Genomic DNA, 15,775 nt, shown 5'->3' on the forward strand with positions numbered 1-15,775 from the left:
GGCACTGATCTGACCCTATGTTTGTGTGTTCTCCTTTTTACTTTTGATCGTCGATAGGCGATATTGACGCTCTGCATCGTGATCCACCGATACGCTATGTGTCATGGGCCTTCAACTGCCGATTGCGATTTGCGCTGCCTTGGACCCCCCAATAGCCGATCTGCGATATCAGCAATCGACAAATCACAAATTTATGTGTCCACCCCCGTGTTGATGCCTCTAAAATCACTACAACAACATTGGGGGATAGCCACCTAGTCCGACCCTTAATACAGTTCCTTTTCCGTTTGGGATGGTGGCTACAACTGGATAATATAGGACCAATTTCCCTATAAAGATGTGTTTTGATGAGTGGGTGTTTAAAATATGTAAGAGGATGATAGATGGTTTGAATGGTAATACTTTTGAAAAATACTAATATATCTATATCTATATCTATATCTATATCTATATCTATATATATATATATATATATATTTAACCCGGGTAACTCAATATCTATGCGATTTATGATGACTTCAGGTAATCAATCACTAATAAAGATCAATCAATCAATTACAGAAGTTAAGCATGAATGATGATTACTTCAAACAAAGTAATATAAAACAGGTCGCATATCATCTTAACATTAATTTTCAGCATACATGTTCAAGATATCAATTCCAGAATTACTCAGAAGTGATATAAATGCATAACTGGGATGGACAGTCACATATACAACAATATTGAATCAAAAGACTGTTAAATTACCTAACATGAAACAAAATGACATCGATATAAGTACCATATGTATTTGAATCCTGTTATGAGAATAACAGTCTGGTTCGTTCTTCTTATTTCTGAAACTCCAAAAAAGATACAGAAATGCAAGTCCTCTTGAATTCTCCTTTATAACAAGTTTGAACCTTGATCCTTCTCTTCTACAAAAATAAATCTAGAAGTGCAGAAGTGTTATCTTCTTAAATCTAATTTAATACAATTTCAAGACCCTTTCTAAAATTACATGAAAGGGTCTTTATAGTAAAAATAAAACAAATTATTCGTAAAAGATGCTTGGAGTGGTTGGAACAACCTCTCTAAAAATATGGGATTTCATGACAAAAATAGAATTGCAAATAACTTAAAAAACATGCATTGCATCTATCATTCCTCCTGTGGCTTTAATTGACAAATCTCGAGCATAGTTTGGACTTCCAGTGGATGAATCTTCCTGGCATGCAATTGACCTGTGTACACCGCATCCGAGAGTTCAGGTATCATGCAATCGACTGCATCGGCAATACATTTGAATGTCATTTGTTGGCTATGCGGTTTGACCAATAGATCCAATGCATATCCCAATTGAGGCCTTTTAATTTTTTGAGTTTTTCTTCTCTCGTATTTGAATATTGTTTCCATTGTTTTTCCAATGCTTTTAACTTAGGAAGATTTTTTGGGGTACACTCAAAAATTAAGTTGGCGCTGTGTAAATTATCATTTATCAATTCAATGATATTATTCCTTGTTTCCCTGGCCCTTGAAGTTGATCTTTCTACTTTGATCAGATGTGTCTCCCATTCTGAGAATAATATCTCTTTATGAGATTCTTCAATCACTGGTAATTTAATAGCCCTTCCCTTCTCTGTGGTTTTCCAAGAGATATAATCTATAATTTTGTCATCTTCATCCTCGAATTCCAATCTGGAATTGACTACTTGATCTACCAATATGTTAGTTTTGATGCATAATGGATGAATGAGGGATATCTTTTGGGAGAGTTGGGTTAGTTGTTGTGATAAGAAATTATTTATTGCTAAGGCTTCCTTTATGAACTCTTCAACTTTAGGATTTTCCTTGAATTCTGTAGCTACATTATTTGCTCATCGTTAGCTCTAATATCTTCATGATGCACCAGTTTTAGCTGTTCAAACTCTTGGGATAGCTGTTGATGTCTTTCGATTCCATGTTGATTAATCCTCTGTTTCTCGGCCTTTCACTGATCTTCAAGTTGTTTAATCTTTTGATATTTTTCCTTAATCAATTGATTAACTTCAGTTGCTTTATCAATCGTGGAAGTTATATATGCACTTGCAAACTTAGATAATTTAGTCAAGTCTTCGGAGGGATCAACTTTTGAGTCTTTCCAAATGACATTCATGTATTCATCTTGAGAGACTGTTGCCAATACTTGGTCTATTTTCCTCTTTTTCCTCTTCCTTTTGACTATAACCCTGTGTTTAGGGCTAGAAAACACATCCAGCAGTGGGATTTCCTCAATAATAAATATAATCTTTGATGAAGGATTCTCAGGGATTATATCGACTTCCCTTATAGTTGAATCCTTGCTAGATGCCTTTTCAACCATAGGCTTATGAATCAGGGGCTGTTGTTTTAAGGGAGATTTTGGTGCGATAACAGTTTGGGTATTACTCTGACCTTTAATCTGTTGATCAAACTGTTCCCATTCTTTGATAAATATCGGATCAATGTGAACATCTGTGTCCAACTGTTCCATTGCTTTCTCGCTTGTCTCGGTTGCATTAGAAGTTTTCTCCTGCTCTATGCTTTGCACTGTTTTCTCGATGACTGGTGAAATACTGATCAAGTCCAGTGGCACCGTCTGGAGCCTTTGCATCCTGTATTGGATGAATTGCTCCATTTTCCCTGGTCCCAACTTAATCTTTGCTAGGTGGTGTACTTGTGAGAATGACTCGGCTGATCTGAAGAAGTCATCGAATTCATCTTTCTCATGGATGAATTGTTTAACTTTTACCTGAGTAGTGAAATTAAAGGCAACATTATTCAGATCATACTGCCTTTTGGGAATAACCTCTAGGTTCAAAATCCCTATTTTCTCAACTTCAATTTGGGCATGCTTATAATCATGTAATGAATAAATGTTGTAGCGAACTGGAAATGTAGGCCATCACTGTTTCTTGGCATCTTTTTAATTTTTTGTAAGCCCTTTTTCAACCGTCTGATAGGCTATTTCCCTAGCTAACAATTTATCTGGGACATATAGGGGAAGGACATGTGGGTCGGAAATGATGCAAAAAGCTCTAATGTATGTAAATAGCTCTTCCCCAAACCAACTACCAATTGAAGTTAGATCGATGCTAGCTTCCTCAGACAACCAAGGGGATGGTCTGTTAAAGATGGCCTAATGAATGGGTAGGATGAAGCCATGGAAAATCTTCTAAAAATGCTTCTTATATTGTTTCTGCCATAGGTATTTATGGTAAATATGGATAGGGGTTGGGTCCTGAACAGTCCATTTCCATCCCATGATGGGAAAATCGAAATTGAAACAAATGGTATCAACTATGTAGTCACTCATATAGAATGGGGGGACAACTCAAGTGGTCACAAACCTATTTTTCCTATCGTCAAGTATTTGGACTGTCGTTTTGCCAGAGAGGATAGTAGCCCAATCCATCACAAAAGAGTTCAATGCCGCTTCTATTAACGGGACCATTTCAATGGAAAACTTAGCAGAATTGGGGCTTCTAAATAGCCTACACATCATTGCGGCAACATAACAATATGGGGATGCTAGAGAGTCCACAGAATACATACTGGATGACTCGTGCTTGTGTTTTTTAGGGAAGTGCCTCCATTGTTTGATGGGGTCCGACTCTATTTTGTTTTCCTTCATGAAAGCTTCAAGGAATGATTTGTTATAACACTTCTGAGGCTCTGACAAGTGATACATTTTCTTCAAGTCCTCAATCTTGAAGGATCCAAACATTCTTCTCTTAGCTGTGAATAGTGTCCTATCTACTATATTGATGCCCTCAAATACCCATTTTACCATGTCATTGTATGTCAAAATCTTTGGTTGGAACGTTATTCTATGAAGAAAGGAGTCGGCTAAATCACTCAATGTATTCTCAGATTCTGCAGGTCCACCCGCTGTTGCCTATCCTTTAGTTACCTTACGCTTTTCCTTTTCCAACATATCATATATGCCTTCCCATGAAATTTTCCCACAATCCTGGCATGTCGTATCTGAGATCACCACAAATTTTTTTGTTCCTTCAGCTACTGCATGGGAAGCTTTTGTATTTTAGGATTTCTTTTTTGTATTTTAGGATTTCTTTGTCATTTTAGCTGGCTGCATACTTCCAGATTCAAACTGCAATTATATGCAACAGAAAAGAGCGATAAACTTAAACTTTCAGAGTGGTTAATGCTTGAACAGATAGTGGTGATAATAGTATAGTCGAAAATTAGGGCAGGAGTATTTGGTGCGAAAGACTTCGTATTATGAAATAATATTAACACGAACGATGAAATCTTGAAGGACTGAAGTCATTACTGTTCTTAATGTTTCACCGTATTGAACATCGTCAAACTTAAATGCTTCAATAAATAGATCGCATCGCAGTTTTCCCAAGGCCTAATTAGAATGTGTGCCATCAATCTTTCGATTTTGCGATAAGTGATTTCAATATATATTATTTTAATATTCTAAGAGCCATCGCATATCAAAAATCGAGAGGTGTAGGTGCCATGTTTTGAAATCCTTTTGAATTTATGAAATTGTAATGTATGATGACTTGGCACAAAGAGTTGGGGAAATCCTTATTTACCCGCCCGCAAAATATTTTCTTTTATTATCACTTTATTTATATTTAACATCGCATGAATTTCCTCGAGGTGAGTACTATTTGTCTCTGCTGGGATTGCGATATGCGAGATGCAAGAATCTTATCGCATCGCAAGTTTTCGGCGATATGCGAGATGCAAGAATATTATTGCATCGCAAAGTTTCAATGTCCCATTAAACCTATCACGTGGAATCTACTATGCGATAGGCGATATGAGATCGCTTTGTCGCATCGCATGTTTGTCAATGAATTGCTTAAGAAGCTCTAAGGTTGAGATTTTTAGATCCCAACAATATCATACGGATTGTATGTTCCTTAATCTTAAGCGATTTGCGATGTGTGTTGTTTTTAGAGGGTTTTTTGAAGCACTTTTATTTAAAAAGCGAGAAACAAAGAAATTGATTTATATGTAAAGATTTTATTGCTTTTTACAAACCAAAGGGACCCTATTTCTTATTTAGCATCTAAGAACAAAATTAAGAAAAATTTGAAATGGGGGGGTTGTTGTAGAGCACAACAATTGGCAATTCATTGAAAGAACCAGTTATCTCTGACTAAAAAGATGAAATTTCTAACACTTTCTTTAGTACAGACAATTGAGGAAAACTTAAACTATTTTGAAATATGTTAGATAAACAAAATTACTCTGAATAAGAAAAATTGATCAATTTTGCAATTTATTTTACAAACCCTTATTATTAATGAAAACATTTATAGTTTCTTCTAGCCTTGATTGGTTGTTAAAGATAAAGTAGGGGGCTTCTGCAACTTAGCCTTTGAATTTACTCTTTTGTCATAGGTAGAGCCACTGCTGCTAGCAAACGTCTATAGTCTCAACAGGGTTACCTTTTAACCATCAATTACTCGTTCCCTCGCCTGAACGACCCGCCCAAAAGAGTTCACACGGGCGCCCTCAAACGACCCGCCCGAACGATTTTGCGTGGGCGCCCGAAAGACCGAAAAGAAGCCACAAGGGAGAGCCGAGAAAACGAGCTACACGAACGTGCACAAATCCAACCTCGGGTCACAACTTAGCATTTTTGATACGGGCTCGTTCACCCGGGGGCGCGCTCGCCCAAACGACCCGCCCGAACGAGTTCACGCGGGCACCCTCAAACGATGCACCCGAACGACCGAAACGAAGCGACAAGGGAGAGCCGGGCAAACGAGCTGCACGAAAGTGCACAAAGCCAACCTCAGGTCACAATTTAGCATTTTTGATACGGGCTCGTTTGCTCGGGCGCGCCCTCGCTCGAACAACCTGCACGAACGAGTTCACGCTGCCGCCCTCAAACGACCCGCCCAAACGACCAAAACGAAGCGACAAGGGAGAGCCAGGCAAATGAGCTGCACGAACGTGCACAAAGCCAACCTCGGGTCACAATTTTGCATTTTTGATACGGGCTCGTTCGCCTGGGCACGCCCTTGCCCAAACGAGTTCATGCGGGCGCCCTCAAACAACCCACCTGAACGACCGAAACAAAGCGACAAGGGAGAGCCGAGCAAACGAGCTGCACGAACGTGCACAAAGCCAACCTCACGTCACAACTTAGCATTTTTGATACGGGCTCGTTCGCCCGGGCGCGCTCTCGCCCGAATGACCCGCCCCAACAAGTTCACATGGGCGCCCTCAAACGACCCGCCCGAACAACCGAAATGAAGCGACAAGGGAGAGCCGGGCAAACGAGCTGCACGAACGTGCACAAAGGCAACCTCAGGTCACAACTTAGCATTTTTGATACGGGCTCGTTCGCCCCGTTGCGCCCTCGCCCGAACGAGTTCACACGGACGCCCTCAAATGACCTGCTTGAACGATTTTGCATGGGTGTCCGAACGACCGAAACGAAGCGACAAGGGAGAGCTGGGCAAACGAGCTGCATGAACGTGCACAAAGCCAACCTCGGGTAACGACTTAGCATTTTTTATACGGGCTCGTTCGCTCGGGCGCGCCCTCGCTCGAACGACCGGCCTGAACGAGTTCACACGGGCGCCCTCAAACGACCTGCCTGAACGACCCAAATGAAGCGACAAGGGAGAGCCGAGCAAACAAGCTGCATGAACGTGCACAAAGCCAACCTCGGGTCACAACTTAGCATTTTTGATACGGGCTCGTTCGCCCAGGTGCGCCATTGCCCCAACGACCCACCGGAACGAGTTCACGCGGGCGCCCTCAAACGACCCGCCCGAACGACCCAAACGAAGCGACAAGGGAGAGCCGGGCAAACGAGTTGCACGAACATGCACAAAGCCAACCTCGGGTCACAACTTAGCATTTTTGATACGGGCTCATTTGCCCAGGCGCGCCCTCGCCCGAACGACCCGCCCGAACGAGTTCACGCGGGCGCCCTCAAACGACCCGCCCGAACGAGTTCACGCGGGCGCCCTCAAACGACCCGCCCGAACGACCCAAACGAAGCGACAAGGGAGAGCCGGGCAAACAAGCTGCACGAACGTGCACAAAGCCAACCTCGGGTCACAACTTAGCATTTTTGATACGGGCTCGTTCGCCCGGGCACGCCCTCGCCCGAACGAGTTCACATGGGCGCCCTCAAACGACCCGCCCGAACGATTTCGCATGGGCGCCCAAACGACCGAAACGAAGCGAGAAGGGAGAGCCGGGCAAACGAGTAGCACGAATGTGCACAAAGCCAACCTCAGGTCACAACTTAGCATTATTCATCGACCAGACGATGAATAATTTTCCCCTACGGCCACCTCCACGCAAAGGAGGGAGGTCGAAGCGTTCCACCTCGAAATCCTTCTTCCAAATAAGACCAACCGAGCCCACAACCTCTTCTTAGAAATGCCCCCCGACCCTCCACGCCACGCACCGAGGCCACCTAGGAGTCCACCCGCGCCAGCTAACGGTGGACCTCGATCACTTGACCGCCTGCGACAACCACGATGCGAAGGCAAAGGAAGGAATCAAATGCAAATCAAGAGGGTCGCTACACAATACAAGGACACATATCCGAACAGGAGGAGGGATCGGGCAGCTCCGCGCCCCACACACCCTACGTACAGGCAACCTAGGGGATTTCCCATAGCTTTACCGACCGGACAATGAATAATTTTCCCCTACGGCCACCTCCATGCAAAGGAGGGAGGTCGAAGCGTTCCACCTCGAAATCCTTCTTCCAAATAGCCCCCACCATCGATGACTATAGTAGCAAGCCTCCTCCCCATTGGACCACGAGCGCATACACAATTGAAACAAAAAGTGCCCCCCAACGTTCCCCGCAGAGAGGCCACCTAGGAGTCCACCCGGACAGCAGCAACAATGGATCTAGATCGCATGATCGCCTGCGATAGCCTCAATGCAAAGGAAACGGAAGGAAACAAAACAACAAGACCAACTGAGCCCACAACCTCTCTTAGAAATGCCCCCCGACCCTCCACGCCACGCACTGAGGCCACCTAGGAGTCCACCCGCGCCAGCTGACGGTGGACCTCGATCACTTGACCGCCTGCGGCAACCACAATGAAAAGGCAAAGGAAGGAAGCAAATGCAAATCAAGAGGGTCACTACACAATACAAGGACACATATCCGAACAGGAGGAGGGATCGGGCAGCTCCGCACCCCACGCACCCTACGTACAGGCAACCTAGGAGATTTCCCACAGCTTTACTGACCGGACGATGAATAATTTTCCCCTACGGCCACCTCCATGCAAAGGAGGGAGGTCGTAGCGTTCCACCTCGAAATACTTCTTCCAAATAGCCCCCACCATCGATGACTATAGCAGCAAGCCTCCTCCCCATTGGACCACAAGCGCATACACAATTGAAACAACAAATGCCCATAAACGTTGTGACTTAACATTTCCAACCGCAAAAGCCTGCCACACACGCAAGATGCAAGGGAAAAGCCGACCCCTCGATCAAACATATGGGCCAACACATCTATCAAAACCTCAAAGCCAACGCAACCACGAACGATGTGCACTTTGAAAGGAATGCCAACCCTTGACTTTACAACAAGGAGAACAGCGCCTCACATCACTCGATGGAAAAAGCAAGCAAGAGGGAGGGTAGGCGGTTTACAACCAAAACCCTTCCATGTCCCTCTTAAATGTATGCATCTCAACCGACAATGCCAACACAGAAAGTGTACAAGCACAAGACATCGGCACCATAAACAGCCGAACAATGAAGAGGCTAGCCATCACAAGGAGCCACACCAGAACAACCCATACAACTCCCAAAACTTGGAGCAGAAGGGGAATTTTTCACATATGCCTCCAAGGACAAGCATGGCCAACATTACCGCTCATGCGCTACCGAGTGGGTATGGAGAGAAGATGAAAATCGGACACCTTACAAACGACCCTAGGCCATTCTTGAGGCAAACCCGAAAAACCAACTCAATTACCAACCCACCTTTCACACAAAAAGCAAAACCCTCCACACCAAATAGGGAGGAGGTGAACAATATAACGAGGAGCCAATTTCAATGGAGCCACAAAGGGCTGCCCAACCCAATCAAAATTCTCTATTCGCAACAACCAACGGGCACGATAGTGACATAGGCAACGACGGAGTTTTGGGGCTTCCATCTAGGACCGCAACAACGAAGGCTCAAAGGAGCACCGAGAAAACTTTCAACATTCTTATTGTTGGGATGGGAAAGAGGGACGGGGATGAGCATGGCCCACATTACCAGCATGGCCCACTTCAGTCTTCAAAGTTCTCATTTGAATATTTGCTACTACCACCAAGATCTGCACCGGGGGCCAATCCACCCAAGCTCACGCCCGAGGTTTCTCAGCGACCCCCGCGTCCTCCTACTCATTAGAGCCAGGCAATTGCTCCGACGATTGAGTATAGGTTGCGCGCTTCAGTGCCATCCATTTTCGGGGCTAGTTGATTCGACAGGTGAGTTGTTACACACTCCTTAGCGGATTTCGACTTCCATGACCACCGTCCTGCTGTCTTAATCAACCAACACCCTTTGTGGGATCTAGGTTAGTGCGCAATTCGGCACCGTAACTCGACTTTCAGTTCATTCCGCATCGCCAGTTCTGCTTACCAAAAATGGCCCAATTGGAGCTCTCGATTCCACGGCACGTCTCAATGGAGCAGCCGCACCCTCTTACCTATTTAAAGTTTGAGAATAAGTCGAGGGCGTTATGCCCCCATGCCTCTAATCATTTGCTTTACCCGATAAAACTCGCGCGTGAGCTCCAGCTATCCTAAGGGAAACTTTGGAGGAAACCAACTACTAGATGGTTCGATTAGTCTTTCGCCCCTATACCCAAGTCAGAAGAACGATTTGCACGTCAGTATCACTACGAGCCTCCACCAGAGTTTCCTCTGGCTTCGCCCTGCTCAGGCATAGTTCACCATCTTTCGGGTCCCAACAGGTGTGCTCACACTCGAACCCTTCACATAAGCTCAAGGTCGGTCGACGATGCACCCCCCAGAGAGGGGATCTTGCCCGTCAGCTTCCTTGCGCCTCGCAGGTTTTCAAACCCACCGACTCGCACACATGTTAGACTCCTTGGTCCGTGTTTCAAGACGGGTCGAATGGAAAGCCCGCCAACCAACACCACGAGCGCGCAGTTGCACACGGCCCGCCTCGAGGGCGCACACTTCGTTCCTCGACCACCGCAGCGGCAAACCGACAGGCAGTAATCCGCCCGCGCTTGTGACGATGCAGCAGCCCGTGTTGGTTTGCACCTCAAGTCGAGCGGCGGACCAGGCTGAGCCGTTCTACATCCGACCGAGACACATCGACAGCCTCCATCCGCTTCCCTCCCGGCAATTTCAAGCACTCTTTAACTCTCTTTTCAAAGTCCTTTTCATCTTTCCCTCATGGTACTTGTTCGCTATCGGTCTCTCGCCCGTATTTAGCCTTGGACGGAATTTACCACCCAATTAGGGCTGCATTCCCAAACAACCCGACTCGCCGACAACGCCTCGTGATGCGGCAGGGTCCCGGGCCGACGGGGCTGTCACCCTCTCAGGCACCCCCTTCCAAGGGACTTGGCCCAGGTCCGCCGCTGAGGACGCTTCTACAAACTACAATTCAGGCGGCGCCGCCGCCCGATTTTCATGCTGGGCTCTTCTCGGTTCGCTCGCCGCTACTAGGGGAATCCTTGTAAGTTTCTTTTCCTCTGCTTAATTATATGCTTAAACTCAGCGGGTGTTCTCGCCTGAGCTGAGGTCGCAAAGTTGGAGCTAAATCCTCCCTACCCCATGGGAGGACAAGAGAGAGCAAAGCAAGTTCGAGCGATGCCACACAAAGCCCACATCAGCTAACGCCGACTGCCCATCCAAGGGGACAAGATCACCGCTCGCCGACGCACGCCACGAAACATCGCTTGAGGTATTTCAGCTGACCGCACCGCATGGGGCACGGACGACTAGCTCCGCTGCTCCCTAGCATATTGCAGGGAGCGCGTTTGAATGGGATGTGACGCCCAAACAGACGTGCCCTCGACCGAGGCCTTGGGCGCAAATTGCATTCAAAAACTCGATGATTCACGGGATTCTACAATTCACACTAAGTATCGCATTTCGCTACGTTCTTCATCGTAATAAGAGCCAAGATATCCGTTGCCGAGAGTCGTTTCCACGTATTACCGAAAAATCAGCCACAAAACTGAATAGGGGCAACCCCCCACAACAAATGTAAGTCCAAGGGGCAAAAGGAGGAAAAACGCACGAAAATCTCCCCCCAGCCCCACGCCCTCGCAAAAAGGGGGGAAATGCGTGGAACAACGATCGAGAAGGACTAGGGTGGCCACCCCGGGAGCTCGCACTGCTTTTAGCCCTTCCCCGACACCAGCCCACAACAATTCCCCCTTTTCTCCGTAAAGCTAGGGACCGAAAGGAAGAAAAGGGTAGAAAACAAAGCACAAGCCTCCCAAGCCCCGTGCCTTCGGCAAAAGGGGGGAATTGAAGGGGACGACGATCGAGAAGGACTAGGGTGGCCACCCCGGGAGCTCGCACTGCGTTTCATCCTTCCGGAACACCAATCCACAACAATCCCACCTTTTCTCCGTAACGCTAGGGGCCATGAGGAAGAAGGGAAGAAAACAACAAGAGAGAAAGGGATATATCAACCGTGGCTACCGGCTCACAAGGGGAGGCTTCAAACAGAGAACAAGCTTCCCCAACCCCGTGCCTTCGCAAAAAGGGGGGAACTGCAGGGGACGACGATCGAGAAGGACTAGGGTGGCCACCCTGGGAACTCACACTGCTTTTCATCCTTCCCGAACACCAATCCACAACAATCCCACCTTTTCTCTGTAAAGCTAGGGGCCGAAAGGAAGAAGGGAAGAAAACAACATGAAAGAAAGAGAGATATCAAACGCGTCCACCAGCTCATAGGGGGAGGCTCAAACAGAGAACAAGCTTCCCCACCCCCGTGCCTTCGCAAAAAGGGGGGGAAATGCAGGGGACGACGATCGAGAAGGACTAGGGTGGCCACCCTCGGAACTCGCACTGCTTTTCGTCCTTCCTAAACACCAATCCACAACAATCCCACCTTTTCTCCATAAAGCTAAGGGGCCAAAAGCAAGAAGGGAAGAAAACAACAGGAAAGCAAGAGATATCAAACGTGGCTATCGGCTCACAAGGGGAGGCTCAAACAGAGAACAAGCTTCCCAAACCCCGCACCTTCGGAAAAAGGTGGGAACTGTAGGGGACTACGATCGAGAAGGACTAGGGTGGCCACCCTGGGAACTCGTGCTCCTTTTCGTCCTTCCGGAACGCCAATCCACAACAATCCCACCTCTCCTCCGTAAAGCTAGGGGAAAAAGGAAGAAGGGAAGAAAACAACACCAAAGAAACAAAGATCCCAAGAAAAGAGAGAAGCTCAACAGCACGCCGAGTAGATGTCCGCTAACCAAAAAGAAATCAAACAAGGCACCCAATCAAAAAAGCGTCCCACCTCTTCACACCCTCCCACATGCATTCAGCACAACACCCTTTCCAGCTTTACAACATAGCAAACAACCAAGCAAATAAATCACAACCTAAAATTGACCAATAGAAAAGACAAGGGCCACGATGAGACCAGTGTCTGGAGCACGTCACTGAGAGGCAAACAACCCCCCAACCCAGTGGCACAAGGCTTCAAACGACAAATAGACTGCTGCCAATAACACAAACCCACCCCGCTATTGCACCCCTCCGTGTACAAAACACCCAACAACCTTTCCAGCGAGAGAGTCAACGGGGGTCAAAGAATCAAACTCCAAAGAGGAGTTGTCACGGGCCGACACTCAACGCTGGAGAAAGCCGCGGGCCACAAATACATCGATGGTGCAAGGCCACTAGAGAGAGGGACGTTCGCAAAGCACACACCATGAAACAAAGAAATGACGCAAGTCCCACAAAAAACCCACAATCCAAAGGGAGGAACAAAGACACAACCCGCTACTTCTTTTTCCCTCAGAAGGGGAGTGGCTCACGAGAGGACGAGGAATTCCCTTGACGGCAAAGGCACGAGGTAAGATTGCCACCCTCATGCCCATCGGCAGGGAAAATTGCGATCTCGATGGAGCTCAGACCGAGGGATGGGTTTTTCATTACCTAGACACCCAACCCTTCCGCGAGGGCATGTCGAGGAACGGTCGGGAGGGACTAGGGTGGCCAGCTCGACGGGTTGATTCGCTCTTCATCCATCCCGTACTTGACCGCAACCCGACAATCTTGCCTCACGGAAGGTTTGAGCTACTAGGCGCGCGCGCAACCACTCCCTCGACCCAACCACCAGCGAAAAAGCTCACCCAAGCAACACATCAACCACCACCGCCTTTTCGAGAGAACCAACTATGGAAGCCCGCACCCTTGGCCCATGCCTTCCAACGAACAAAAGACCGAGCACCGCCGCTACGAATGAGTCCAAATTTATCCATCGTTTTTACCAAGCACCTCAACTCTGTAGCAACCATGCCCAGTCGAACAGATCGTCGGAAGGGCTCCCAAGAAACAGGCTTCCGAACCCCCTGCAGAAACACATGGGGGGGAGAAAAACAAAGGATGGGTGGGACAATCACACACGAAAAAACAAGCATTACCTCGAGACAAGCAACCAACGATGTTCCCGCCAAACACCAAACCCGCTCCCCTAGAGACACACCACAAAGTCCCACATCGCAATCGACACCCAACACCCCGAACCAAAAAATAAAACCCCTGCTATCAATGATCCTACCGTAGGTTCACCTACGGTAACCTTGTTACGACTTCTCCTTCCTCTAAATGATAAGGTTCAATGAACTTCTCATGACGTCGACGGCGGTGAACCACCATCGTCGACGCAATCCGAACACTTCACCGGATCATTCAATCGGTAGGAGCGACGGGTGGTGTGTACAAAGGGCAGGGATGTAGTCAACACGAGTTGATGACACGCGCTTACTAGGAATTCCTCGTTGAAGACCAATAATTGCAATGGTCTATCCCCATCACGATGCAATTTGAGAAGATTTCCCGATCCTCTCGAACCAGGAATAAAAACTCGTTGGCTGCATCAGTGTAGCGCACGTGCAGCCCAGAACATCTAAGGGCATCACAGACCTGTTATTGCCTCAAACTTCCATGGCCTAAACGGCCATAGTCCCTCTAAGAAGCTGGCCGCGAAGGGGAACCTCCGCGTAGCTAGTTAGCAGGCTGAGGTCTCGTTCGTTATCGGAATTAACCAGACAAATCGCTCCACCAACTAAGAACGGCCATGCACCACCACTCATAGAATCAAGAAAGAGCTCTCAATCTGTCAATCCTTACTATGTCTGGACCTAGTAAGTTTCCCCGTGTTGAGTCAAATTAAGCTGCAGGCTCCACTCCTGGTGGTGCCCTTCCGTCAATTCCTTTAAGTTTCAGCCTTGCGACCATACTCCCCCCGGAACCCAAACACTCTGATTTCTCAGAAGGTGCTGGCAGAGTCCTTAGAGCAACATCTGCCGATCCCTGGTCGGCATCGTTTATGGTTGAGACTAGGACGGTATCTGATCGTCTTCGAGCCCCCAACTTTCGTTCTTGATTAATGAAAACATCCTTGGCAAATGCTTTCGCAGTGGTCCGTCTTTCATAAATCCAAGAATTTCACCTCTGACAATGAAATACGAATGCCCCCGACAGTCCCTATTAATCATTACTCCGGTCCCGAAGGCCAACACAATAGGACCAGACGCCTATCACGTTATTCCATGCTAATGTATTCAGAGCATAAGCTTGCTTTGAGCACTCTAATTTTTTCAAAGTAACAGCGCCGGAACCGCGACCCAACCAATTAAGGCCAGGAGCACGCCGCCGACAAAATGGATGGAAGGGCAGGTGCACACCGAGTAGGCGGACCGACCCTTACGACCCAAGATCCAACTACGAGCTTTTTAACTGCAACAACTTAAATATACGCTATTGGAGCTGGAATTACCGCGACTGCTGGCACCAGACTTGCCCTCCAATGGATCCTTGTTAAGGGATTTAGATTGTACTCATTCCAATTACCAGACTCGATGAGCCCAATATTGTTATTTATTGTCACTACCTCCCCATGTCAGGATTGGGTAATTTGCGCGCCTGCTACCTTCCTTGGATGTGGTAGCCGTTTCTCAGGCTCCCTCTCTGGAATCGAACCCTAATTCTCCGTCACCCGTCACCACCATGGTAGGCCTCTATCCTACCATCGAAAGTTGATAGGGCAGAAATTTGAATGAAGCATCGCCAACACAAGGGCTGTGCGATCCGTCGAGTTATCATGATTCACCGGAGAAGCGGGCAAGCCCACATTGGCCTTTTATCTAAAAAATGCATCCCTTCCAAAGAGTCAGGACTTGGTGCATGTATTAGCTCTAGAATTACTACGGTTATCCGAGTAGTATGGTACCATCAAAAAAACTATAACTGATTTAATGAGCCATCCGTAGTTTCACAGTCTGAATTAGTTCATACTTAGACATGCATGGCTTAATCTTTGAGACAAGCATATGACTACTGGCAGGATCAACCAGGTAGCACCCTCCCACTTCAAAGGGCATTCCGGGCGCTCTCTTACCGAGAGCCAACCTGAACACCATCAAGTCAAAGAGACGTAAAAATATCATGTAAATTTTTATGCCTTGCACCTCTTGCATCCCAAGAAGGAAGCACACGCAACATGCCAAGGACATGGCAAACAAATGGGCAGACCTGCCGAGCCACAACGCACCAAGGCCACTCCTTGCCCCGCACC

The 15,775-nt window shown here is 47.1% G+C and overlaps 2 non-coding genes and 1 pseudogene across 2 annotated transcripts; all 3 read right to left on the reverse strand.

Moving 5' to 3' along the window:
- Positions 1-9,178: 9,178 nt before the first annotated feature.
- LOC149162674 (25S ribosomal RNA) lies at positions 9,179-10,759 on the reverse strand (annotated as a pseudogene).
- Positions 10,760-11,006: 247 nt separating this feature from the next.
- Positions 11,007-11,160, reverse strand: LOC149162675 (5.8S ribosomal RNA). Its single transcript, XR_016262104.1, has one exon. It is a non-coding gene; the product is annotated as a 5.8S ribosomal RNA (ribosomal RNA).
- Positions 11,161-13,744: 2,584 nt separating this feature from the next.
- On the reverse strand, positions 13,745-15,557 carry LOC149162676 (18S ribosomal RNA). The gene has a single exon (XR_016262092.1). It is a non-coding gene; the product is annotated as an 18S ribosomal RNA (ribosomal RNA).
- Between the last annotated feature and the right edge of the window lie 218 nt (positions 15,558-15,775).

This window comes from Pinus tabuliformis, chromosome 5_2, assembly GCF_031772625.1.
Source record: "Pinus tabuliformis cultivar Carrire ecotype Pingquan chromosome 5_2, CPIR1, whole genome shotgun sequence".
Lineage (NCBI taxonomy): Eukaryota > Viridiplantae > Streptophyta > Pinopsida > Pinales > Pinaceae > Pinus > Pinus tabuliformis.